The 27,777-nt window shown below is 36.0% G+C and overlaps 1 pseudogene; it reads right to left on the bottom strand.

Moving 5' to 3' along the window:
- Window positions 1-21,727: 21,727 nt before the first annotated feature.
- Window positions 21,728-22,317, bottom strand: LOC114507280 (annotated as a pseudogene).
- Window positions 22,318-27,777: the final 5,460 nt, after the last annotated feature.

Here is a 27,777-nt window from a genome sequence, read left to right as displayed (position 1 = left end):
AATAGTAAGTTATAAATAGTAATTACCATAAAGTGCTCACATTTAGATTGTGTTTTAAGGGAAAAGATTTGGAATTGATTTTTTTCTATCTTATTTCTGCAAATGTACAGATGTGATATAGTTGTTCCTCACTCTATTCTTTATTTCAAGAAGTGTGTAACTCAAGCATGTTATTTTACTTAAAACATGAAAGAAAACAAAGTATTGACCTAGTCCATAATATCAGTTATGAGACCACACAACTCTCTGGGGAGTCTCCCCTCACCCTGATCTTTGAAGACATACCACAAGGGCCTGGAGAAATGGATGCTGATTTCAGGTAACCTGTGTTCTAAATTTTAGCTCTGACAGGGACCTATGATAGGTCACACAGATCCCCTGAGCCTACATTTCTTCATTTCTTAAATGAAACCATTAGACCAGATAATTTCTAAGTGTAAATACTAATAACCTTTGACACATTTGAAGCCAGTAAGAAAGACATTGGAGGTGATGGATCTCCAGTTTTCACTCTGAAGTTCTTCTAGTCTTCAGCTCTATTCTGAATAGTCCAGAAACACTGGAAGTGCTACTTGGGCTCATGAAGCTTTTGTGTCCCCATTTGTCGGACACAGAGGATAGTTGCCCTCTTGTCTATACTGGTACGGGAATCCATGCAAAAGGATGCAGCAGTGTGCCGAGAACCTGGTGCTCCTCCTATCAGTGGTGACTACTGTTACTGTTTCAGAAAATTGGTAATACCTCCTAAAACCATTTGTTTTGCTTTCTTCAGCGATTTCTTTCTAAAAGATATCTTCCCATATTCTGGTGTAATCACTTAAAGTATGACTACTTACTTTACAGCTAGTTGTATTTATGTGAAAAATGTATGGCAAACTCCAAAACATTCATTATTGATGAAACAAGTCACACACATTAATCATAAGAAGAAAAGGAAAAAAGCAGTGCGGTCGGTTCTGCTATCATGCAACATGTTGTCCCTAACCCTGGGCTATGCAAAATCGTGCACTAAAAACAAACAAACAAACAAACAAACAAACAAAAAACATAGGATTTATGGAAAAATGAAGTTAGGAGGACAACACAAAGAAAACTTCGTCAGTGGCACACAAAGGACAAGTAGTGATCCAATAAATACAGTGGCACAATTAAATGATGGAGAGATGCATGAATCCTAGAATAGCTATGATGATACTTTACTTTGAAAACGACACAAGGTTGCCATGGGAAGGGCTGTTGCTTGTGAGTTCGTGTGCACTTGTAGAAGGAGCATTGTCTGCTGTAACACCAGATGTGGTGGGTGTGGCTTATAGCACATATGATGGCTGAGGTTCCTGGCAGACTGTTGAGGTATGTGCGTTTTGTGGATTCCTAAGGGGCACCATTCTGCTGAGAGTGGCTTTCTGCCATTTCTTGCTGACAAAATCAGAATAAGCAAATATGATTTGCATTATGTTCGAATTGGTCCCTGATATATCGATCACTTTGGAACAAATTTGCATTTTCAAAACAAGTGTTATAGCAGTGATGCCTGTATATAAATTCTAAGCAGTGTTTACCCTCCAATCTGTTTATTACATAGAGTATGCTCACACATGCCCATGTGTATACGTGACAACGTTAGATGAAAAAATGAGTAGAATTCAGTGAATGATGATTTTTGTACAAGTCCATAATAAAATTGTTCATGGTGGAATATTTCTACAAAGTGCTACATTTTCCTGCCACACCAAACAAAAATATTTGCTCTAAAAAAATTCTAAATATCAGGAAAAGATAGGTCTTATATAATCCTTATAAGCACTCTTTTTGCTTGGCACCTTTTTTTGAGTTCCATATGTGTCTCAATTTCCAGCTTCTGTGAAAACAAGAGAGAAGATGGTGAGGAAGGAGAGATACAGAGAAGAAGAGACTAGGGTAATGGAAATTCAGTTTAAAATGCAGACAAATCCGCGTTTCTGCTTGATAGCCTGTAACATTTCCATGTAGTGCACTTTGCATGGCAGAATAGCTACTAGTAATAGAATTCTCTCACAGAGGAGGTTAATTACTTTTCAGCTACAGCAAAATAAATTTCCTGTCAAGCTCATGGACAGGGATATGCCAGTGTCTCCGTTTTTACCTGCAGTTTTAATTCAACCTTAATATCTGACACTTGCTTGTACTTAGTGAGCTCTTCCTCTGAACAGTAGGTGCCCTAAAGGAATATTGAGAGATTGTCAATTATGTAGTATTGAAAAGTGTGTTAAAAAAAAAAGAGGTTCACCTCTCCCAAAGTGCGCTGTACAGAAGATTAACTGAGTTGCCTTTCACTTGAGCAGAGTTGACCCTCTTGGTGATGTGGAAAAGTACAACTTAAAACTTAACCAAGACATCTGCCCCATGCACAGTGGAGCAAAGGCTGGCTGTCAGTTGCATCTCAAACTGACCGTAGGGAGGCTTTAAGAGTCATTCATTACAGTCTATTCTCTATTTTAATATGGCCACACCCACTACACAATGTCTTGAACTTTATAGGATAAAGTATCAGCAGCTTCCCTTAATTATCCTATTTGGGACCTCAGTTATTTATCCCCAAATGTAATCTCCTGTCTCTGACCATAATTGTGTCCTATCATTGGGACAGACACTGCCACCATCAATTAATTAATCAATGTCAACTTTTGCAATCTTGAAAGACAGATGGAATAGATAAATAAGCCTACATCACATCCAACTACATACACAGCTACACAGGGCAGGAAGGGGGCAGAATAAAGAAACAGAGCTTTACTCTGTTCAAAAGACCAGACTCTGTAGCTGAAATAATTGTGATTGTCAATTAGAAAATAATTGATATGGGGAAGATATTTTCACACGCGTTCTTTCTATAACAGCTCTTCATTTTCAAAATCCTCCACCCTGCATTCTCTTCCCATCAAGACTTTTAACTGTATATATCTATAATTCTATTTAAAATGCTTCCTGATTCAGCTCATTCTACATGGTTCCCTCTCCTTTGATACACTATACCTTCTGCTTTATTCTATCCTTCATAGATTGTCTCATATAACTTTAACACAATATTTAAACATTCTCTTTTCCAATTAGATTTCAAGTACCTTATGATTTAATGTTTTGTTTTTAATTTACTGCATTCTTTTAAAAATTATTTTATTGTTCAATTATAGTTGTCTGCATTTAATCCCAACTCCCCCCACCCCACTGCAGCCATCCCCACCTCCCTCCCTAGGTTCCACCCCCCTTGGTTTTTTCCATGTGTCCATGGTTTTCCTGAAAACCCTTCTCCCTTTTCCCCTCCTTCTCCCCTCCCCCCTCCCCTCTGGTTACTGTCAGATTTTTCTTAATTCCAATGTCTCTGGTTATATTTTGCTTGCTTGTTTGTTTTGTTGATTAGGTTCCAGTTAAAGATGAGATCATATGGTATTTGCCTCTCACCTCCTGGCTTATTTCACTTAGCATAATGCTCTCCAGTTCCATTCATGCTATGGCAAAGGGTAGGAGCTTCTTCTTTCTTTCTGCTGCATTGTATTCCATTGTGTAAATGTCCCATAGTTTTTTGATCCGTTCATTTACTGATGGGCACTTAGGTTGCTTCCAGCACTTGGCTATTATAGATTGCGCTTTTATGAACATTGGGGGGCATACATTCTTTTGGATTGGTGTTTTGGGATTCTTAGGATATAATCCCAGCAGTGGAATTGCTGGGTGAAAAGGCAGTTCCATTTTTAGTTTTCTGAGAGAATTCCATACTGTTTTCCACAGTGACTACACCAGTCTGCATTCCCACCAACAGTGCACTAGGGTTCCCTTTTCCCCACATTCTCTCCAACACTTGATTGCCAACTTACACTATACACAAAAATAAATTCAATGTGGATAAAAGACTTAAATATAAGTCCTGACACCGTAAAAGTCCTAGAGGAGAAGATAGGCAGGAAAATCTCAGATATTCTACCCAGCAACATTTTTACCAATATGTCCATTAGAGCATGGAATAAACATAAAAGAAAGAATAAACAAATGGGACCTAATCAAATTAAAAAGCTTCTGCACAGCTAAAGAAAGCGGCATTAAAATGAAAAGAAAACCAACTATATGGGAAAACATATTTGCCAATGATACTTCAGGCTAGGGTTTGATCTCCAAAATATATAAAGAACACACATTACTTCACTCCAGGAAAACACACAACCCAATGAAAAACTGGGCAAAAGCCTGACTGGCATAGCTCAGTGGATTGAGCGTGGGCTGTGAACCAAGGCATCGCAGGTTCGATTCCCAGTCAGAGCACATGCCTGGCTTGCAGGCCACGGCCCCCAGCAACCACACATTGATGTTTCTCTCTCTCTCTCTTTCTCCCTCCCTTCCCTCTCTAAAAATAAATAAATAAAAAATCTTTTAAAAAAACAGTTAAAAAAAAACTGGGCAAAAGACTTAGACACTTCTCCCAGGAGGACATACAGAGGACCCAAAGACATATGAAAAGATGCTCAGCATCACTAGCCATCAGAGAGATGCAAATTAAAACCACAATGAGATACCACTTCACACCAGTGACAATGGCCATCATAAACAAGTCAATAATTTACTGCATTCCTGACCTAATGAATATTCATTGAGATTTTGTTGAATTCATTTTCTTGAAGTTTAATCCTCTTTTGATGCAGATGAAATTGAATGAAGGGATCCTCAGTGCATTAAAAACATTTTAACTTTTCTATCTTTAATGCTTCACAATGAATTCATTTGCAATTCACAATTCCTGTAAAAAATAACATTTGATATGGATTTCTGAGCATAAAAATATTATCCATTTATATTTTGTTGAAGAATGGAAACAAATAACCAGTACTCACTTTTTCCCTTTCTGAGGATGAATCAAACAAAAAATAAAATACCTGAGACAAAATGATAGAAATCATAGCATCACTTCACTCAGACAAATGTGATGGGGGAACATGGTTAAATCAAGCTCCCTAGCACTTCACCTCTAAACAACTCTATGTATTCTTCACAAGAATAAAAGAAACCACCCAAGCGAAATACATAATGAGAGAGTGGACAAGACTGGGCTTGTTCTGGGCAGGTAATATAGCCTGCGCCAGGCACATTCAAGTTTTCTAAACTTACCAAGCAGAACAGTTACTTCTTTCTGGTGACATGCAGAAAAAGGGTGGGGAGAGGGAAATAGATTGCTTCTGAGAGAAGTTGAAGCATACTCCAAAGGCTTTTCTTTGAAAAAGAGTAAAGAAAAAATGTAGGACTGAAGGAGTGAGGAATTATCATTGCTTCCTAATACGGAGTTATGTTCATTACCCTGCCCCGACTAAACCTAGAAAAAAAGTACTGATACTTAGCATTTGTCTACTACATAATCCTCTGTAGCTTAATTTTTTAAAACTTCAGTGCCTCCTCAATTACCATCAATGAAGATTTGCAAAAGCTACTATCTGAGGTTTAAAAACAAATCTACAAAAGGAAAGATGTTGATTATACATTGTGATTATTGGCAAACCACCATTTCAGTGTACGTTCAGACAGACCTTAATGTTATTTACGACAGTAGCAGAAAAGGTCAGGGAAAGAAGTCTGCCCAGTCACGGGACTTCAGGGATTAGTCTAATTTAGGCACACAATTCAGACACTTGGAAGCTCTATGAGGGGTACCCAATTACAAGGAAAATGTTAAGCAAAGGCAAACTGGTAACATTTATCTTCTTGCTTATTTCGCGAAAGGGCAAAGAAGTACACTTTTACTAGACAGCTTCACTGTTTCCTGCAGAAAATAAAGCTGGAAGTTTCTACGGGTGGAACACGAGCTCAAGCTAAATTTGTCCTGAAGCTCTGCATGGTTACCACCCAAACAGAGGGGAAGGACAGGCACCTCCACCGAAGGGTTGGTTGCACACCCACTTCGGCTTTTTCTCCATGTGGCAGAGTTGTGTTAATGCACCCGAGTCTTGATTCTCTTCCCTCCTCATTTTCACGGTTTACCCAGTTTTTGTTCTTTAAATTATTTTTGCTATGTAGTAAATACAGTACATTTTAAATAAGGAGTAGCATTATATTTTTCTTTCTTCCTTCCATTCTTCCTCCCATGGAATAAAAGCAGCTAATGGTTTATCGTTATACTGATACACATTTTTAAATAGGAACATATAAATATTTGAGAGTAGCAAATAGTAAGACTTTGGGTTATGTTTATTTTAATGTTTTGCAGTAATGGCGCTTACTACTATTTTTGCAACTTACAGCAGGTGTCATTTATGAATATATCATGGATAGCTCTCTAACTCAGTACAAATTTATTTTTTCCTTCCTTTTTTCCCCTTCATAGATTTTCATAACATGTATAAAGTATCATGTATATAGTATGCTCCTAGTGAGTGGGTGAGCAGTGAAAAAATTCACTTTTCCCTTTTTTTAAAATACATATAATAGGGAATTTGAACTACTTGCTGTACACTGTTCTTTTCAGGTCTAAATCTTTGTCATTCCCTGAACACATTTCTATTGCATTTTGTCAGGTATTTTACCAAGTGTAGAGAAAAGCTTTGTCCTACAAGCCAGTTTTTAAAATATGTAGACAAGGAAGGAAAAAGGAAGAACATGCCTTATAATAATAATAAAATAATTGTCTGTAAAATGCTTTAGAATAAAATTATTTATTTTTATGTTCTGGTTATTTAAAATTTTAAATAATAAAAAGTAATAAATTAGCCAAAAATGTATGTTAGATAAAAGTATAAATTTTATGTTATTTAGACACACATATGTGTGTTTTTAAGGAAAATCATTATTTAAAAAATTTATAAGAACCTTCCAGTGTATCTCTAATTCTTTGCTCTAAAGTTTATTGTAAGTGTTAGAAAAGGGAAGGTAGCGTAATGTCAACACATTTAAATAACTTCTAAGCTCAATTCCTCACTAAACGTGGACTAAAGTTTACCATGCTTACATGAGCCTCCACAAGGCCCAGGTTCTGTCTCTGGGAAGAAGGCCCCTAGGAAAAAACCAAAGCAGTCGGTGCTGAAGAAGAATGTAGTGGTTTATGCATTGCTACCCTGCTCATAATTTATCCAGAGTCTGTAATTTACAGGGGGTCTGTTGTTCACCTCATTCATCACCGAGAGACACTAAGGAGAGGAAAGCTGTACACACAAAAATTAAAAATCTATTTGTTGCCCTTGGCATGCTTTCATTTCTTGTTCAACTCAGTTCGTGGTGTTTAGCTCATATTGGTTTACTGTGGGCCCCACAGAAGAAAAATGAGCCTGCTTTGTTGATCTATAGAAGCTGCCTCCTAGGGAGTCTCCAGTATCCCTTGAAATTCTGCATCCTTCCTAATAATACTAGAAAGTCAGATTGTTGTGGAATAAAAAAAAATCACAATTTTTCCCACTATATACCCTATTTTGCATTGTATTTAAAGTAACTGCTGCTGTTTTGGACATTATGTGAAATACATATAACAACTGAATTTTCTCTCTTCCTCTTTCCAGTAATTTTTGCTACAAAAGAGGCAGTATAATATAATATTTAACAGTTTACAAATCCTTTCATCTGAATGACTTTATGCAAGTTACCTAGACTTCTCAGACTTCCATTTCTTTATTTATAAAAGGGGATAATAATATTACCCCTACCTCCCAGGGGAATCAAGAGGCTTAGGGGCGTTATTGGTTAAAAAACACTCAGGAGTGTCCCTAGCACACCTTACAAAAGTGATAGCAATTATTACACATCTGGAGACATTTATGAGATTAGTCCATCTGCTAAAATCTGAATGTTTGTGTCCTCCCCAAATTCATATGTTAGAGCCTTAACCCTCAGGGTGACTACACTTGGAGATAGTGACACTCAAGATAATTGAGAAAGGTCTGAAGGCTGGGGATCTGATCCCATAGGATTGGCGTCCTTATAAAAAGAGACACCAGAGAGGTTGCTTCCTTTCTCACCCACAACCAAGGAAAGGCATGTGGGCACGCAGTGAGAAGACAGCCACTGCAGCCCAAGGGGAGAGCTCTCCTGAGACATCTCCCCTGCAGCCGCCCTGATCTTGGACTGCCAGTCTCCAGAACTGTGAAGAAAGTAATTTTCTCTGGTTTAAGCCATCCAGGCTGTGGTATTTTGTATGGTTGTCAGAGCAAGCTAATATACCATCTATCTATTCCCTAAAAGGATTTGAAAAATTAGCTAAAGTACATGCTGTAGAATAGCTAACACAATCTTGAAAAAGGAGAACGAAGGGGAAGGAATCAGTCTACTCCTTACTAGGTAGACATTGATATTGGTGGAGAAGCAGACACAGATTAATGGAATAGAATTAAAAATCCAGAAATAAACCCACATAAATACACCCAACTGGTTTTTAGCAAAGTTACAAAAGCAAACCAATGGAGGAAATATAAACCCTTTCAAACAAATGGTCCTGAAGCAATTGAATACCCACAACCACAGAAGTAAACTTTGTACTAAACTTTGCATCTTAAAAAAAGATTAATCAAGAGTCTTATAGACCTAAATGTAAAACTTTTAGAAAAAAATAAGATAAAATAATTATCTGGGTCTACACAGAAAAATTTTAGACCAAAAGCATAATGCACAAATTGATTCATTTGACCTTATCAAAATTAAAATCTTTTGCTTAGTGAAGTGAAATAGACATATTGCTTCTGTTCAGAGAATGAAATGACAAGCTATAGCTTAGGAGAAAATATTAGGAACAAACCATGTATCTGAAAAAGAAAGACTATACACAATTTTAAAACTCAATAATGAAAAAAAACATAAACAATCCAATGAGAAAATGGGAGAAAAAGATATGAACAGAAATTTTACAGAACCATATACAACTGTCAAATAAGCACATGAATAGATATTTGATATAATTCACTTTTAGGGAAATGCAAATTTAAACTTCAGTGAGATATCATTTCAAACCTATCGAAATAAAAAATTTAAAAACAGTGACAACACCAAATGCTGGAGAAAAGGAATCACTCCTACATTGCCAGTAGGAATAATATATGATACCACTACTCTAGAAGATAGCTTGACAAATATTCAGAAAATTAAATGGGTAATTACCATATGATCCAGGCATATGCTCTTGGCCATTCAATCTCAGACAAATATAAACTTATATTTGTGTTATATTAATGGTTTGTGTGTTAATGTTCACAGAAGCTTTATTTGTAATAACCCCAAAACTGGAAACAACCCAAATGTTCTTCAATGGTAAGTTTTAAAACAAATTGGTTCGTTCATGTTATGGAATACTATTCAGCAATAAAAAGGAATAAAACATTGGTACTTCAAACAACTTGAATCTTCAAATAATTATGCAGAGAGAGCCAATCTTAAAAAGTTACATACTGTATGATCCCATTTACCAAATGCTTCTGAAATGACAAAAGGAAGACCAGATTAGCAGTTGCCGGGTTCTGAGAGCAGTTAGAAGGAGGCAGATGCAACTGTAAAGGGGCTACACAAGAGACCTCTGTGGCAATGGGACCATTCCTCATCTCCCCTGCGGTGGATGAGGTGGAGATGAGGTGGAGATGATTCCCTGCATGAATGCCTGTAAGCCGGCGATGTATGTGTAGTACGAGGGCATTGTAATGAGGAGAACTGGGTGAGGATATGCAAGATCCCTCTATTATTTCTTAACTGAATGTCAATCTACAATTATCTCACACAGGAATTTCATTGGGAAAAGAGATGAGATCAAAATAAAAATACAAGATAGGTACTATTAATCAATTTCTTAGCTTTGTAATTTTACGGTCACCAGGATGTTCAGGTGTGACGAATACCTGATTCAGGGTTCTGTACGGTGTGGTATCTAGAATGCCCATAGTTCATATATTTAGTTGTTCTCTTAATTTGTTCTCCTAATTATGTGAGAGCTTTCTGGTCTTTGAAAACTCTAATTTGTAATTGGACTTGATAGAATAATTAAGACTACAGAAATTACCATGCAGAGCCTTAGTCCCAAGTGATCCAGCTAAAGAAGAGTTGAACTTTTGACATGGATATAAAGCAAGCCCAGAAGGCTGCTGTTCAGCATAGTTTGATTCTTGGATTCAATTTCTGAACACTGTTAAGTCATTTTATGCCACTTGACTCAGATCATTCATCTCAGTGAACATTTGTTAGTTAAATGTCAGCTCCTTGGTGTTAGTCTATAGACTTCACAGAGGGAACCGAGGCTGTCTAACAATTTTTAAAAAGACACGTCTAGCTCAGGCAGCATGCCCGAGCTACAGAGGGAGCCTTCTACTGCAGAAGATCCTGGCCAGAGGAGAGCTTTACTGTTCAGTACATACGAGTGCACCAAAAAGAAATAAATAACACACTTGACACAAAATGAATTGTAGCATAATTCCTGCAGAGACAAAAATCCCCCTAGTTTGTTAAATACTTTTATTCCCATTCTATTAATATGATAATTTAGAAGTCACTATTACTGTAATTTGTTAAAGACATAATAGGAATTTGTTGTTTTGAGTAGCGCTCTCATTGTGCTTTGGGCTGTCTTCTTTGAAGATGCTATCTTTTTCCCTCTGATTTCAAAGACAGCCTCTGTGATGAGTGTGTCAGCAGAATCAAGTCCAACAACATCTAAGCAGTATTAATTACAAGTAAGTCGAAAGAAATGAAATGTTTGTTTTTGGACTTAAGTTACTTTCAGTTATCAAACAAAGGCAACAGAAGATTATAATTATACATTAGTGTATTTAAGAGGATGTTGGTAGTATTTTTAAAGCATCAATAATGTACATGCTTTTTTAGGGACAAACTCTTCCAAGACCTCTTTTCTTTTAAAAAAATTATAGCAAGTGGATGTATACCTACTCGTGTCATGAGATCATGTGTAATTGCCAAGTTAACATAATTTTCAATCAAAATAATTCCTAGATATCAATATAACCTGTGATATTTTTATCACATTATCACTTAACAGCAGGACAATTATCATGAATCATTATTTTAATTTTATTGCCCCTCAGTTTTAATTATTACCATGAGTATATGTTGTCTTTATAAGCAAATTCTAAAAAAAAGTATTAAGTCCTTTGATGCCATAGGCAACTGAAAATACAGGCATATGAGAGCTTATTTTTGTTTGAGTGGAAATAAAAGAGTAGGCATTAACTTTTACATTTCTGGGGAAAAAAAGAAACCAAGATTTTAAAAATCAAGTGCAGCTTAGACAGTATCTTTCAAAACTAGAAGTAACTCCTTTGTCATTCTCTGCATGCTCAGATTCCTTCCATGCAACATACATTTATTAACAAGAACTCTATCTTCTAATTTTGGCTGCTTTAAAAACATTAGCAGGGGACATTTATCATCATATTTCTTATTAAAGCTTGGAAATAATGCCACACAGCAGTGTATCTTGGAAGCTAGAACTGTGAAGAAATCACTCTATTATTTTCTCATTGATTGTGGCTAATGTTAAAAATAATTACTATTACAAGATTTGTGTGTACTTTAATTGTCAATTTCAGAGATCCAGTGGTTAAGTACTCCATTCCTATCCTCTAGAATTCTCTTTTTTTTAAACCCTCACCCAAGGATATGTGTACTGATTTTAAGAGAGAGAAAGGGAGGGTGGGTAGGGAGAGAGAGAGAGACATAGGTGTAAGAGGGAAGCATCAGTTGATTCCCTCCCATATGCACCCTGATGGGGGAACAAACCTGAAACCTAGGTAAGTGTCTTGACCAGAAATCAAACCCACAACCTTTTTGGTGCATGGATGACGCTCCACCTAACTAAGCCACCCAAAGAGGGCTGACCTCTAGAATTCTTCAGAGTTGCCCTTGATCTCCTTTATTTGGATGCCTTAGAATTACCCAGGATAGTGTTTTCAGTTTCTATTCTGAGCTGTCCCACCAAAATCTGTTGCCTAACAAGGATGCAGGGAACAGCCATTGGGTGCTTCCACAGTATGTACAAAATAAAAACAGAAGCAAAAGCTAAAACAAAACCCTAAGTTTGGTGTGTTTAGGTTGACAACACAGTGAAAAATTGGACGTGTGGCTTCAGTTGTTACTTAACTGCTCTTTTCCATTTTTATTCTACTTACTAAGAATTCTTTAGCAAGTTTGTCTTCTCCACATTTTGCCCTTAAGCGATACTTTTTAGTAAATAATTGATCATTCCTCTCATTCATAAAGAGCTTATATTGGTTTTCAGTTCTAAACATTCGGTAAAATAGAAACCAAACGTCCTGCATTCATTGTTCAGAATCTTTCCAGAGCTTCCTTATAACATAAAAACATGAACATAGGTGCTTCCTCATTCCAATATCCAGGTTGGTGTATTATAAACCACTGATCAGAATCTCAATTTTTGTTTTAGCTTAGTAATACATCTTGGAGGTGATTCTTTCATGAAACCATAAAATCACCTGCATTCATTTACAGCCACTTATGTAAGGATACATTATAATTTAGCTGATTCTTATTGATGAGCATTTAGATTGTTCACTTTTTATTTTGCTATTCCATGCCATGCTTTATTGAATAACCCTGTGTTTATTCTTTTATTGCATTTGTCTGCTAATGGAGAATAAATTTCTGGATACGAAGGCTATGCTACATAATATTTAAGCAATATAATAAAATTGCAGTGTAGGGCAGTGTTTCTCAACAGCAACACAGTTGACCTTTTTGGGCCAGATAATCCTTTGTTGTGAAAGACTGTCCTTTGCATTGTAAGGTCCTGGGCAGTGTCCCTGGCTTCTATCCCTAGACACCAGTACTACCTCCCTCACTCCATTTGTAGTAATCAAAAATGTCTCCAGATATTGCCAACTGTCCCCTGGGAAGGCAATATTGCCCCAGTTCAAAACCATTGCTCTGGATAGTCGTATGACCTATAGCGCCACCAGCTGGATGAGACTGCTCAATTTCCTTACTGATAGATGCCAGACTTGAAAATTTTGCCAATTTGATGGAGAAGGGAATGGAATTTCAGTGTTATTTTGATTTCCATTTCTCTTATTATGAGAGAATGAATATCTTGTAAATTTTTGCCTTTTTTCAATTGCATATTTATACTCTTTACACTTTATATTTGATAGTCTACTTAATGATTATTTACCTTTTCTTATACGTTTCTAGAAGATGTTTATATATTAGTGATTACTGCTTTGCAATGTAAATTGAAAGTTTTTAGGCTTTATTGTTGTTTTATGATTTTTTATGATACTTGGATGGTGAATATTTTTATTGTTTCATATAATTGAATTTATCAATCTTTACTTTTATGACTTCTGAATTTTTGGTCAGAAAGTCTACTCATTCCATGATTTTTCATGGAAATATAGAAGTTAACTTACATGTGTGTCTAGCACATTTATGACTTCATTTTTTATGTCTCTTATCGTACTTCAAATTTATCCAATATATAGTGGATCAATATTGTTTCTGCAGATTTCTTCATGGTAATTTTTAACTTACAGCATTCTTTTATAGATTATTTCCTTTTCACTGGATAAACCACATGACAAATCAAGAGACCATTGATTGAGAAGCCATTGGTGGGTACAGCCTATACTATACTAATTCATATAGTTTTCATAAAAATGTTTAGATTCTATTTCATACTCTACAAAAAGAGTCTATTTACTAGAATCAGGATTCTAATTTTTAATTTATAAAGCTTTTTAATATTTATTTTTAATAGTAAAATTATATTTTTACTTAATTGTATGGTTTGGGGTTTGTGGGGGGTTGTTTTGTTTTGTTTTTTGCAACCCGTCAACATCCAAAAGCCTCAAATGGAGATTTAAGAAAAATTTTATTACTATATTAGAGACACATGAGATGACATATAATAGCTCCCTTTAACTGCTTTTTGGCTTTTAATATGAGAAGTATAAAACATATCTTGTGAGGATGGCCTGTGCCTTCAAAAGAAATTCTTTTATAATAACAATTGGTGCATATAGATAAAAACTTCCTTCTGAGCCAGGTTTATTTTTAGATAAAACCCACAGAATCTAATCAGGTGTCCTGTTATAATGTAAAGTGGAAATATAAAGATGCCTGATTATTTTGTTAGGACCAACCATTTCATTCTATCATCTGTCTTTTTCTATCACCTCAAGTGTGATATCCTGGAAGGGGCTCCTGACACATAATAGAAAGTTGTAGAGGAAACATTAATATGTTCCTTAGTTCAAGTCGTTCATGTTATCACAGAAGCAAATGAAAAGTCTACCGACCTTTTCATTTACTTCTATGACAACACGCTCTGCGAGGAAGGATTTTTGCCAGCTGTTTTAGTTTTAAATTACAGTGCCATGATTGGTTTCATTTCCAGGTCACCCATAGCAACCACTATATGCAAGTACAAGATGCACAAAGGAGACATGTGAATTGCTCAGAAATTTCAGTTCAAATGCTGTAATTTATTATCAAGAAGGTTTTGTTGGTTTGGATCTGGTGGGACAGGAGAAATTCACGTCATCTGTACATTAGCTTCTCTTGGGGCGAGGTCAGTCTTTTAAAAAACATTTCCTTTTAAAATTATTAATTATGCATTACCTTTCCAGCAGTAGAGACACATAACTTAAATAGCTTTGAAGTGCGTTCTACTGGCCTTCAGACAAGCTTCCCAAAGGGAGTAAGAAAGTGGAGTAAAAATCAAGATTCTACACCTGCTCCCACCTCCACTATTTACCACCTCATATTAAAAGTGACAGGTTTTAATTCACCCTGGAATTGCTATTTTTACCTGACTCACTTTTTCGCTCACTTGTTATTTGCTTAGTTATTACTTTTCTCCGTACAGTATGTCCCTTCCTAGTTCTTGTCAGAAGCCAAAAGCCCTAATGAATGCAGGGACTTGCTTCCGACAGAGCTTTACCCCCCAAATGTATGGCTTTACACTAAGACTTGATAGCGGCTTGGAGGCAGGGCTCCGATCTCAGTGGCACATTTCTAACATCTAAGGTCTCGTGTTTTCTTACTATTCAGTGATACTGTAAAATACATTTTCATAGTGTTTAGGGCCAGATGTTGGAAAATTTACTTATGAAGTGCCAGATAACAAAATATGAGGCTTTGCGAACCATGTGATCTCTGTTATACCTAACTACTCAATGCTGCCATTGTAATGTGAAAGCAGCCATAGACACTATATAGGCAAACTGAACATCAGTGTTCTGATAAAACTTCATTTATGCACACTAAAACTTTAATTTCATATAATTTGCATGAGTCATAAACTATTCTTCTTTTGATATGTTCCAATTATTAAAATAATGTAAAAAACTATTCTAAGCTTAAAGGCATACAGAAAGCCAGAAGGAGGGCCAGACTTAGCCCATATAAGCCATAGTTTACCAAACCTTGCTTTAAGCAGTGACTTTCGAGTTTGAGTGTGCATTAGAATCACCCAGAAAACTAGTTATAACAGACTGCTTGTACCTATCTCCAAAATTTTTGGTTCAGGAGTTCTGACTGGGGCCCAAGATTTCCCATCTCTAAGAAATATCCAGGAGATACTAATGTTTCTGGTCCAGGCACCACATTTTGAGAACCACAGATCTCTATCAAGGATTGGAAATCTTTTTCTGTAACAGGCCAGATAAATATTCTCAGCTTTGCAAACTATTTAATACCTTTGCAACCATAGTAAGTCCTCACTTAATATTGTTGACCGGTTCTTTGACCTTAAAGACAACAGCATACAAGTAAACTAATTTTGCCATAGGCTAACTGATATAAACAAGATTCCTATGGCATCTCATCAATGTTATAACAAAATGACACTGAAGGAAACAATTTTGAGGACCTGCTCTAGTAAACTTGCCACTGTGGTACAAAAGCATCAATAGGCAATGTGTTAATGAATGGAGATCCTGTGTCTTAATAAAATTTTATTTACAAAAACTAGCAGGGACTGGATTTGTTTTATGGATGGGGTTTGCTTACCCATGATCTAGAGGACTTCCTTTTATTCAAGAGGAAGATAAGAAAACTATTTTGACCCTGGCTGGTGTGGCTCAGTGATTGAGTGCCGACCTGCAAATCAAAGAGTCGCTGGTTTGATTCCCAGTCAGGGCACATGCCTGGGTTGCAGGCCAGGTCCCCAGTAGGGGGCGCTTGAGAGGCTACCACATATGATGTTCCTCTTCCTCTCTTTCTCCCACACTTCCCCTCTCTAAAAAATAAATAAATAAAACTTTTAAAAAGAAACCTATTTCGATGAACAAAGTTTAAGTCTTGCATAACTTTCTGAGTGTATAGTAATAAAAAATAATTTCAAAAAGTATATTTTTTAATAGTTTAACAACATTCAATTAGGTATATCTGTGTCAGTCTTCACTGCTAATAGTGAAAAATAACCCACAGTAGAAAAGAATTTGAGCTAGCTGATAAAACATACATATAAACAAAACTTCCTTTTGTTCTTCCTTTATTGCTCTGCTAGCTGCTAAGAAGTAGGTTTAATTGTTTTCGCAAATGGACATTTTTTAGATATTTATCAAATTAGCCAGAAAACTGGAATTACAAAACGCCACCCTCTAAATTATAATTGTCCTTCAAATTTTCTGATTCTGTTAATATTGTGTAGTCAAACATTACCTTCGCTTTATCTTCCAAATATTTTACTGAGTTTTGCACCATATTTTTTTAGATGCATGCTATTATCAAATATCTCAGAGAATACCAGGGGACATGTGTCTGTGTGTCTGGATGTGTTTGTGCATATGTAAATGTGTACACATGTAAAACTCTTCCCTAAACTGTTTCAATGTTCCATGTGTCATTTCCCCTGAATGGCAGGCAAGGCTAATTTTTTTCTGTCATACATTTATCACATATCTGGTGATCTTACATTTCTATGCACAGTTTAAAATGAAAAGAAAGGAGTATTGATTGAGACCTACAGGTGTGCAGGTTGATATGCTTACATTAAGTGAAATAATCCATAGACACCAATGCTGGGAGTCCTCTCAACAGCAGATTTGGAGCTTTAAGAGCTTTACTATGAAGTGCAACATTAACTGCCCTATGTTTTCCAAGTACCCTCCAGCCCCACCCTGCTCCAATTCTTTAGAAGAGTATCCTTTGGGGTTTTGCCTGATGTAAATACCTGGTTGCGTATACAGTTGCCAGTCATAGAATTGAATGTAGCACTCTTGTATTTAGGCTCTCTCTCCAGTCTCCATCTTACCAGCTGTCTTTGATTCTGAATACTTTAGAATGGATATATGGTGTCTTATAACTTCTATAAAAATACAATATCATCAAAATTGGTTTTCAATTATTATTGGTTTTCAGTCACAATGAAAATAATATATATTGAAAAAATAAATAAAAGATTCTAAAACTGCAAATCATTGACTGAAGAGAGTACATTAGTATCAAAGAAACAATCTCTTAAAATTAGCTTATCAGTAAACACTGCAGTCTCTACCAAATGAACTTCACAACTGAGTGATTAGGTTAGCACAATTGTGTATTGCTAACATTTTTTTTGCAGGTGCAAATGTTTGACTTTAGAAACCCAGGCTGCCTTTCACAAATCCAGCCCAGACCATCAGGCTGCACTTTTCATTCTCCTCTCACACAGGAGCCGCAAACGCCCCTCAAGACCTCTTAAACCTGTGCATCTCATTTTCGCATCACATTACAGGGACAATGCAACAACATGCAGTAGAAGAAACTTTACCTAACTACATTATCTGAAACAGTTCTTGAATTTTCTTAAAATCCATTGGTAAGTTCTCCACCCAAACTCCAAGAAGATTACAAGTGCTGCAAAATGCTTTTGGTTTGATGGGGTGTGACGGCACACGTCAAAGTCAATTGCCATCAAATCTAATTGATTACTTTATTGAGAAGTTGGACATGTTGAAGTTCAGCTTAATTGAGATTGCTCATTACAAGCTATCTTCCCTGAATGGAAATATAAAGTGAATGCCACTTTAAGTATGGGAGGAAAACATTTCAGCAGCAATGTAAAAATAGCATCTGATGAGCAGATAAGAATCTTATGAAAGGCACACTATTATCAGCAAACACAACTGCTCCTACTGTAGCAGCTCTGTAGCACAGGCTCTGCAAAGGAAGCCAAAGCAATCATAAGCATTTTTATAGCAAGGCTGTTCATGCTTTTATAGCATTCATTGTGTCAGCACTTTAATTATAAATTCTTTTTTATAAGCTTACAGCAAAACTGAACACGCCCCCCTACTGCAAATTATTTTAGAAAACTCACTTGTGTTTAAAGTGAAATAACAAGAATATTTTTAAAATGCTGATCAGAGATGGCCATGTGTTAAATAGCAAACACATCAGTTAGTCTGTGCAGCTGAGGCCCGTGTAAAGGTAGATGGCCGATAAAAGCAAAACTGAGTAATTCAGAGATGTTTAGAAACATGCAGTACTCACAGGCAACATGAAAATGAAAATTATTAGGAAATATAAAATATGTTGTTTTAAATCTTTAAACAATATTTTAAAGCCACCATTACAGATTTCATTGCATTTACACTTTTAGTTCATAGCATTTACAACAATTGTCATTAGTGAAATAATATTTGTGTGCTTTTAAAAACATAGCTCGCATAAGACTACAAGTAGAGAGAGGCAAGAATCACATCACTACTGGTTTATTCCTGGTCATTCATGTACATTGAGTTTTCCCCATGGTATGTGCTCAAGTTGAATGAAGAACACATTTATATTGAGAAAAGCACTTGTATAGTTTAACAAATAACTTATTGATCAACGGTATACATAAATATCATCACTTTATTATAATCACTCATTTTATTGTCATTTCAGTTTCTGAGATATATTTTCTTTTACATATGAATAAAATTATACTTGTAGAAAATTTATTTCGTATTAGTGTATATGGATCTCTTTACTCCATTTAAATAATATTCCTATATTTATTCTAAGTTTTTTTCTTGTAAATCTATAGGAAAGCAAATGTAGTTTTGAAGAGGAATTATCAACTGCATCCAGATATGTATAGATTTAGTTATTGAGAGAAACATTCAGCCCCAGCATTTGAAAACTTTATTGTGTTCAGCTTCATTGAAGTATAATTGACAAAATCATAAGATATTTAGAGTGAACAGAGTGATGATTTTATGTATGTACCCAATGTGAAAGGATTCCCCCATCTAGTTAGTTAACACATCCACTACTGCATACATTTATCTTTTTATGTGGCGACATTTCAGTTCTATACTTTTAGTAAATTTCGTTGTACAACAGTTACCAACTGTCATCACCATGTTACACATCAGATCCTTGGACCTCACTCATCGTCCACTGAGGGTTTGTAATCTTTCTCTAACCATTTCCAATCTTACCCTGACTCAACCCCCAGACTCTGGTTATAGCTGTTAGACTCTTTTTACTTTTCTTTTTCTTCTCTCTTTTTTTTTTTTAAGATTCCACATATAAGGGTCTGATACATTATCATCTTTCTTTGGCTTATTTCACTTAGCATAATGCTCTCCAGGCCATCTGTTTTGCACAAATGCCAGGATTTCCTTGTTTTCTTTTTAAATTTTATGCCTGTGTTACTTGTATGCTACTGAGTATGAGTTCTTTGTATATTTTGGATATTCATCCCATTTGGGAAGGTGATTTGAAATATTTTCTCTCATTCTATAAGTAGCCTTTTTATTTGGAGTTTATGATTTTCTTTACTGTGAAGATCTTCCCAAACTTGATATAATTTCACTGTGGCTTTGCTTCCTTTGCTTTTTGTATAACCGCACCTCCCACCTCCAAATTTCCAAGATAAATGCTGAGGAGTCTACTGTCTTTGTTTTATTTCAGGAGTTTTATACTTTCATGTCTTATGTTCAAGTCTTTAACCCATTTTGAGCTGATTTTTTAGTATGGTGTAAGATAGAGACCCAGTTTTAATTTTTTTTGCATGTGGGTATGCAGTATTCCCATCCCATTTATTGAAAAATCTATCTTTTCCCCATTTTATATTCTTGGGTTCTTTGTTGACAATTAATTGATCATATATGCATGGGTATATTTCTGGGCAGTTTATTATGTTTTATTAATTTATGGGTCTGTTTTTGTGCTAATACCATACTATTTTGATTACTATAGCTTTGTAATATGATTTAAAAATCAGGAAGTGTGTTGCCTCTTAATTTTTTCTACTTTCTCAAAAGTACCTTGGCCACAATACATAATCTTCTATAGTTCTGTACAAAATGTAGGATTTTTTAAAATACTGCGACAAAATGCCGTTAGAATTTTTAAAATTTTTTTATTTTGTTCAGGTACAGTTGTCTTCATTTCTGCCCCCTCAGCCACCCCCACCTCCCACCCTTGATCCTACCCCCCTTTGGTTTTTGTCCATGTGTGCTTTATACATGGTTCTTGAAAACAGTGAATGCATTCAACCTGTAGGCTGCTTTAGGTTGTATGGACATTTTAACAATATTAATTCTTCAATACATGAGCATAGAATATCTTTCTATTTATTTGTGTCTTTTTAAATTTCTTTCATCAATGTCTTATAGTTTTCAATGTACAGGTCTTTTACCTCCTTGGTTAAATTGAAAATTTCAATGTGATCTTTTACTTTAAAATGGATTCTAGAGCCCTGGCTGGCATAGCTCAGTGGATTGAGTGCGGGCTGGGAACCAAAGTGTCCCAGGTTCGATTCCCAGCCAGGGTACATTCCTGGGTTGCAGGCCATAACCCCCAGCAACCGCACATTGATGTTTCTCTCTCTCTCTATCTCCCTCCCTTCCCTCTCTAAAAAATAAATAAATAAAATATTTTTAAAAAATTTAAAAAAAAATGGATTCTAATGGTGAAGGGGTTTTTTTTGTTTGTTTGTTTTTTTGCTTAAAATGAGTTTTAATAAGTCGATGCTGCATTAATGCTCCATTTTCCAGAAAAACTCCAGAGGTATCAGGGACAAATCAAACATGGTACACCAACTTAAAAAATGCACAGCATAACTACCTAAGGTAGGCAAGGCTAAGAGATACTGTTGAACACTCAGCATACAGCAACCTTGTTCCCAAGATAGCACTAGGCCTATCAGCAACATCAGACACAAAACTGCCATTCCTGGGTCATCCCTACCCAAGAAGAAAGGGGCAGATTTACACAAGACTTTTTATGTATTCCTTAGGACACGAAGGGATAATATGTGGGATATAACAGTATGTGTGTTATGTATGTCTGTTATGTTATGTATATATGTATGTTATCTGTGACTTCTACAGACATTTGCCTGAATTCCCAGCTGGGAGTGAATGGAGTGATGGGGCTAAGTTCACTGGGGGTGTTGGTGGGTTTTGTGATATATGTGGCAGTGTCTCTGGGGTTGGGGAACTTAAGAATGAGAAAGCAAATACAACAGGATAAACAAAGAATGGAATGATCAAGATTAATGGGGGCTCTAACTGGATGCACCTTGCCACTGTTCCCTCCCTCCCAAACCCTCAATAATCACATGAGACTTCAGGCATGCACTATACAGATATGATTAAATGATATACCATACTGAATTCATTTGTTAAATATTGCCCCTCCCTTGCCCTCTGCCTCCAGCTTACTCCCTAGAGTAGTACAGGCAGAAAATACCTAACTACTGAGAGGAATTCCAAACACTTTTCCATGGTAGAATTCCAGCTAGTCCAAAAAGGGTCTTTCTCTTAAGGGTTTTGGGGACCTAGATAATGCAATTTTATTAGTAATGATGATGTTTGTTTGGAGCAAATTCAGCTCCAGGAGCCACGTGGTTGAATGCAGAAGGGGTTCCACCAATTGCCCCATTCCTCCCATCGTAGCAACTTGGTCCTTTCAATAGTTGGTGGGGATAATCCCAAGGTTCCATCTGGCATTATAGTGGCAGGTCCTGGAGGAGCTGGGGTACAAGCAGGCACAGGAGCAGGGGGCACAGCACCTCTGTTATTTATGCCCATAGCACCCCCCGTAGCCATCTGGCCCATCTGTATCTCCTGCTCTCTCTCATCAGGGAAGGTTCCCTTGAATCCTTCCTGCTATCTCCACATCACTTCCTCACAGTGCCTATGCTCCTCCTCCTGCCTGAGCTCCATTTGCTTTTGCACTTCTTGGTTGTGCAGCTCTTCCATCCTCTGAAGTTCTTCCTGATGCCTCATCAGATTCTGCCTCATTAGCATGACCTGGTGCTCATGGTGAGCAGCCTCTATCTCCATTTCCAGCTTCTCCAAGGAGAGCTTCCTTGATGTTAAGGTCCACTTGGTCCTGCTGCTGTTTCTCCATCTCAATGAGTACCTTCCAGAGTGCAACTGTCATAGTTAGATTGGCACATGAAGTTTTCTATCTGACCACAGAGTCAACCATGTTACCTAGGGCTGCTTCTCATTATTACTCAGGGGGAAATAACCTGGGGTTAGGGGAAAAGAAGGGAAGAATGTTTTCACTGTTATCAGTGCCACCATTATACTAAATTCTATTATGATTAATATAGTTCAGGGTAATTCTCTACTAAAGCTAATATTCTTAAAATTGAACAAATAATAGTAATGCCGAAAATGTTATAAGCATTTTAACCTAAATTAAGGAACAGAATTTGTAAGTGTATGTGTTTTCATTTATACAGAATCATGATAAAATAATGCTAATATAAAAAATTAGTCCTGGCTGATATGGCTCAGTGGATTGAGTTCCAGCCTACAAACCAAAGGGTCTCAGGTTCAATTCCCAGTCTAGGGCACATGCCTGGGTTACAGCCCAGGTCCCCAGTAGGAGGTGCTGGAGAGGCAATCATACATTAATGTTTCTCACCCTCTCTCCCTCCCTTCACCTCTCTAAAAATAAATAAATAAAATCTTTTTAAAAATTAAATAATCTTTTAAAACATCCAGGAGATCTGGATCCTGTCAATACATTAACAAAGCAGATCAAACCCTAAAACCTCCCATTCGATCTGACACAGCTTTTTGCCTCTGTACAACATTGCTTTTATTCCCCTCGTCATATCATTATTGGGAACAATGCTTGTTTCATTTCCAGAGCCAATGGCAATTGTTAGATTAAGTGACAGCATTAAATTATTTTCCTATGAACTATGTTTATAGTAACTTTTTTTATAACAGTACATACAAACACATATCTGTAGTTTGCTTAACAGGACACCATAAAGATGAATTGTTGCTGAGAATGGTTAAAGAAAGTAAAAGAAGTTTATGGAGAAGAGCCATTCAAGTGCTGTAAATTGTTGAATCTCAATCCCACAGCCATCTGTCATCACTACTGTCTTCAAATAACACACAAATGGTCTTGTCTTTAGTGACTGAGACACTAAACTTGTGATATTATGGTTGGTGGTATGAAAGAACATTAATCATGTTAACTTCAATAAAGAAATGCACACACATTTTGACATGAAGAAATATATGGAATATGGCATATGGTTATTATATAACACTGTAATTGGATGTTTTGACTGGATATTATATGCTAGGTTGTATTATATATACTTTATGTGTTCAGTTGAGTCCTATTCCCATGACTGCAACAATTTTGTTTTAGAGTTTTCTTCAGAAAGTTTCTATTTAGCCATCAATCATTATATAAATATTGTTTCCTCCATCTATTTCAAGGTGTCATTACAGATGGTAATTATTTTCTATATGTAGAAATGTGTATAATACTGTTAATGTTGAGGCTTGTGCACATAACTGTCTTTTTACATTACAGTTTACAGAAACAACTACAAAGGACACATGGACAAAAACAAGGGGGGTGGAAATGGGAGGGAAGTGGAGATGGCTGGGATTATGGGGAGGGTGGGGCAAAAAGGCAGAAAACTGTATTTGAAAAACAATAATACTCAAAAGTATTTAATAAAAAAAGAATCTGAATGTGTTGGAAAGCATTACTTACTTCATTTTGTCATGTCTGATGTGCACTTTTGCCCCAATTTTTGAGAGAAAATAAGGATGCACATACATGGGAAGTGCCTGAAAAACCTTGTATCTGTTCTTGTGTTTTCTCATTATTTGTTACATAAAATTTCTTGTACCATAATATGTTCTAAAATAAATGCTAACAGTTATTTACAATACAAAAAACAGTTAGTACAAATTGGATAAATAAATGTTATTTCTGACATTTTGTTTTCTGGTATAATTAAACACAATATATGAGCAGTAAAGATGCAATTTCTTGGAATGTCTAAAGAAAGGTAACCCCCTTGCATTGTTTGGATAGATATTTCTGCTTTGGTAGAGCTATACAGACTTTGAAACTATTTCTTAGGAACTTTCTTTCAACTAATTTTGATGACTTTATGCCAGTTAGCCTCACTACAATCATTTACTAGAAAAACACATTGTATTGTATATAATAATACTACAATTAGTTTAAATCATGTCCTTTCTATTTCTTACTCCTATTTCTGTTCAAATCAGTATGTTATATATGTTGGTATGTGGTAGACATGACTCCAAAAATATTGCTGGGGTCTGCCATGTTAATGTTGAATATTGTATTATTCCCTTGGAAGTATAGCATAAATGCATGTACTACTTGCTCTCACTTTATATTCAGACATTTGATGTATTTTCCTTCTTTCCTTCCTTCCAGGCATATAGATGACCTTTGACAATTGGTAAAATGAGATCATCTCTCTCATAGTAATAATAAGTCTTAGGTATCTGATTAGTGAAAGACATTTGAAGTCATAGGCCATATTATGGTTAATATATTCTTTTCTTAGGAAAAAATAGCTGCTGATATAGTATAAAATAATAAACTAATTGATTAATCTATCTATCTCTTCTTAGAAACAGAGCTATATCTTTCTCTAAAACAGATTTTTATCTATCACTTGTTTAAATAACATCAGCTAAATTGAGGACCAATTAATTGAAACATGTTAAATTTAACCCAAGAAACAAGTGTCTCGTCTTCTTACATTGTCACGCAAGATGCTGATCAAGACCATAGAGAAGATAGAGGTTATTTATAACAATAAGGTTTATGAAGAAAGTTGAATGTTACTTGTAGATCTATTCCAAGGATTCAAGGATTTGAAACAATACAGAATAATCTTACTCTTTGGCCTCTGTTACTAAGTTCCGCATTCTGAAGGGTCACAGTTTCCATATACTCCTGTTCTTGGCATAGAATCATGGAACCATAGAACCTTAAAACTGGAAGGAAAAATTAAGGTTTTAAGATTGCAGATTTAAAATAATTTTATATATATAAAGATGGACTTCCAAGCACAGTTTGAATGATTTGAACTATAGTGGTTTTACTACCTCTGAAGGTGTTTTTCAATAAGATCAAAGAGGGAGAGTATAAATAGACATATTCCTGGGTACCTCTGGAGGATTCCTTGAAGACTGTTAGGTTCTCAGTCTAGATATCTGATGAGATCTGAGGTGCCACATAAGCAGATATGGCATAAGAAAGCAGATTTGTCAATCTGATTGGATTCTTACTCACAGGTTGGTGAGGACAGAAGACACCCAGCCTTCAGCGCAGGTATCCATCTGGTGCTCAACCTCCTTTCCTGCACATCACCCCATGCCATCTCCTAACATTTTTCTTCCAACTTTGTACTTCCAGTACCAATGTGCTCCTACTAGAGACCCAGATTCATTGTCTATAACAGTAAAACATATCTAAGATCAGGCTATAATTCTAACACAAGTTCAGTATGTCCTGGATATTTTAATCAATTAATATTACAAAGCATTAAAGATTAAGAAAGAACTCAATAGACACAGACTCTAAACTGTATGTGAATATCCCTGAAACAGTAAGCGATCGTCCTCCACAAGCCAGAGTCATAGTCTTTAGAAGTTCCAGGTTGTTCAAGATAAATGTGTATTTTCCTCCCCTCTTTCCCATTATCTGAGCAGTCACCATAAAGGTACAATAAAAATATCCCTTATACTGATCTTATCCTCTCCATCCCAATCATATTGTGTTGAAAAATATATTTGCTAACTTAAGCCTTTTATCATTGTTTAAAAATGCATCATAGTGGGAGACGGTCTAGTATAGTTATTAAATATACAAATTCTGGACTCTCAGAGAAGAGCGGGGTCAGAGAGGATTGGGTTGTAGAACTGGGTCAAGATGATAGTTGCAGTTGTTAGAACCATGCTATTTTTCTGCATCTTATTGGTGTGCATAGAATGCATCAGCTTAAAAAAATTATTTATTGTTCTTTCTTTGCTCATTCTAAGGGAAGGTTTGTATTTAAAAAAGGGAAAAAACCAATTCAGTAGATGGTCTGATACACAGTTCAAAAACAAAGAATATATTCACACTGAAATACAGAGAGACAAAACAGGAAAATAAAAGAAACAAAGTAAACAATACAGGAATAAGGTGAAAATATATAACACACATTAGATTCCTTAAAGGAGAGGAAAAAGAAGGTGGGACAGACTCAACATTGAAAATATGGTGACCGAGAACTTTCCAAAAGTGGTGACTAACAGCCACAAATCCAGGAAGTCCTAAAAATGTCAAGCTTAAAAAGAAAAGAGAAATGTATTTCAAATGACATTATATTAATACCTCTGAAAAACAAAGAGCTAAAGTGGAATATCTCACAGACAACCACAGACTCAAAGACCGATTGCCTTTGAAGGGGAAACAACAATACTGAGAGTTATCAAGCAATTCAGTAGAGACTGGAAGATAATTAAATGACATCTCTAAAGTGATGAAGCAAACTAACTGTTAAATTAGAATCCTATGTCCAGTACAAAGATTCATTAAGTATAAAAGTGAAATAAATACATTTTCAGGTACACAAAACTGAAAAAAATACATCTCTAGAAAATCCGTAGTAAAGGGAAATCTAAAGGGAATTCTACATGAATAAGAAAAAAATGAATACAAATAACATCTTACAAGAAGAGATAAAGAGCAAGGGAAGGGAAAACACAATATCATCTAGAGGCATTTACATGTGCTAACAAACATAACTATAGCATATAAATAAGGCAATAAATAGGTATAGGAATCAAAGGTCCTTGAAAGAAGGCAAGGGTCCAATTAGCATTAGACTTTGATAAGTCAAGATTCACGTAATAGTCTGTAGGTTAAATATACAAAATATTTTTTAAAGTAGATAATGAATGAACAGTGGAAATTACAACAAAGATGAAAATGTAAAAACTTCAATAAAATAAATTTAAGTTTAATTATATTGGTAATTACATTAGAGAAAAATGGATAAAACTCATTAAAAGCAAAGTCTGCTATACTTGTTTTAAAAGATCGCAATTCTTGGCTGGCCTTGATGGAGGTGTAGGCAGATACACTTTGTCTCCTCGTACAACCAAAAGAAGGACAACAACAAATTTAAAAATAAAACCAACCAGAACCGCCAGAAAATCAAACTGTATATAAGTCTGACAACCAAGGAGTTAAAGAAGAAATATTCATCCACACTGGTAGGAGGGGAGGAGATGGGCAGCTGGGGCAGAGAGGGCTTGTGGCAAGGTGGTGGCTGGAGGATCAGGGGGTCCCACATTTGCATGCAGATAAACCGGGAGGAACAATTGGGGAGTGAGATAGACTGTACAACCCAGGTTTCCAGCACAGGGAAATAAAGCCTCAAAACCTCTGCCTGGAAAAATCTGTGAGGGTTGCGGTGGCAGGGTGGCAGGAGAAACTCCCAGCCTCACAGAAGAGTTCATTGGAGAGACCCACAGGATCCTAGAATGTACACAAACCCACACACCTGGGAATCAGTACCAGAAGGGCCCACTTTTCTTGTGG

The sequence above is a fragment of the Phyllostomus discolor genome, chromosome 10 (assembly GCF_004126475.2).
Source record: "Phyllostomus discolor isolate MPI-MPIP mPhyDis1 chromosome 10, mPhyDis1.pri.v3, whole genome shotgun sequence".
Classification (NCBI taxonomy): Eukaryota; Metazoa; Chordata; class Mammalia; order Chiroptera; family Phyllostomidae; genus Phyllostomus; species Phyllostomus discolor.
The sequence above is the reverse complement of the archived record's forward strand: the minus strand, read 5'-3'. Positions and strand labels throughout refer to the sequence as shown.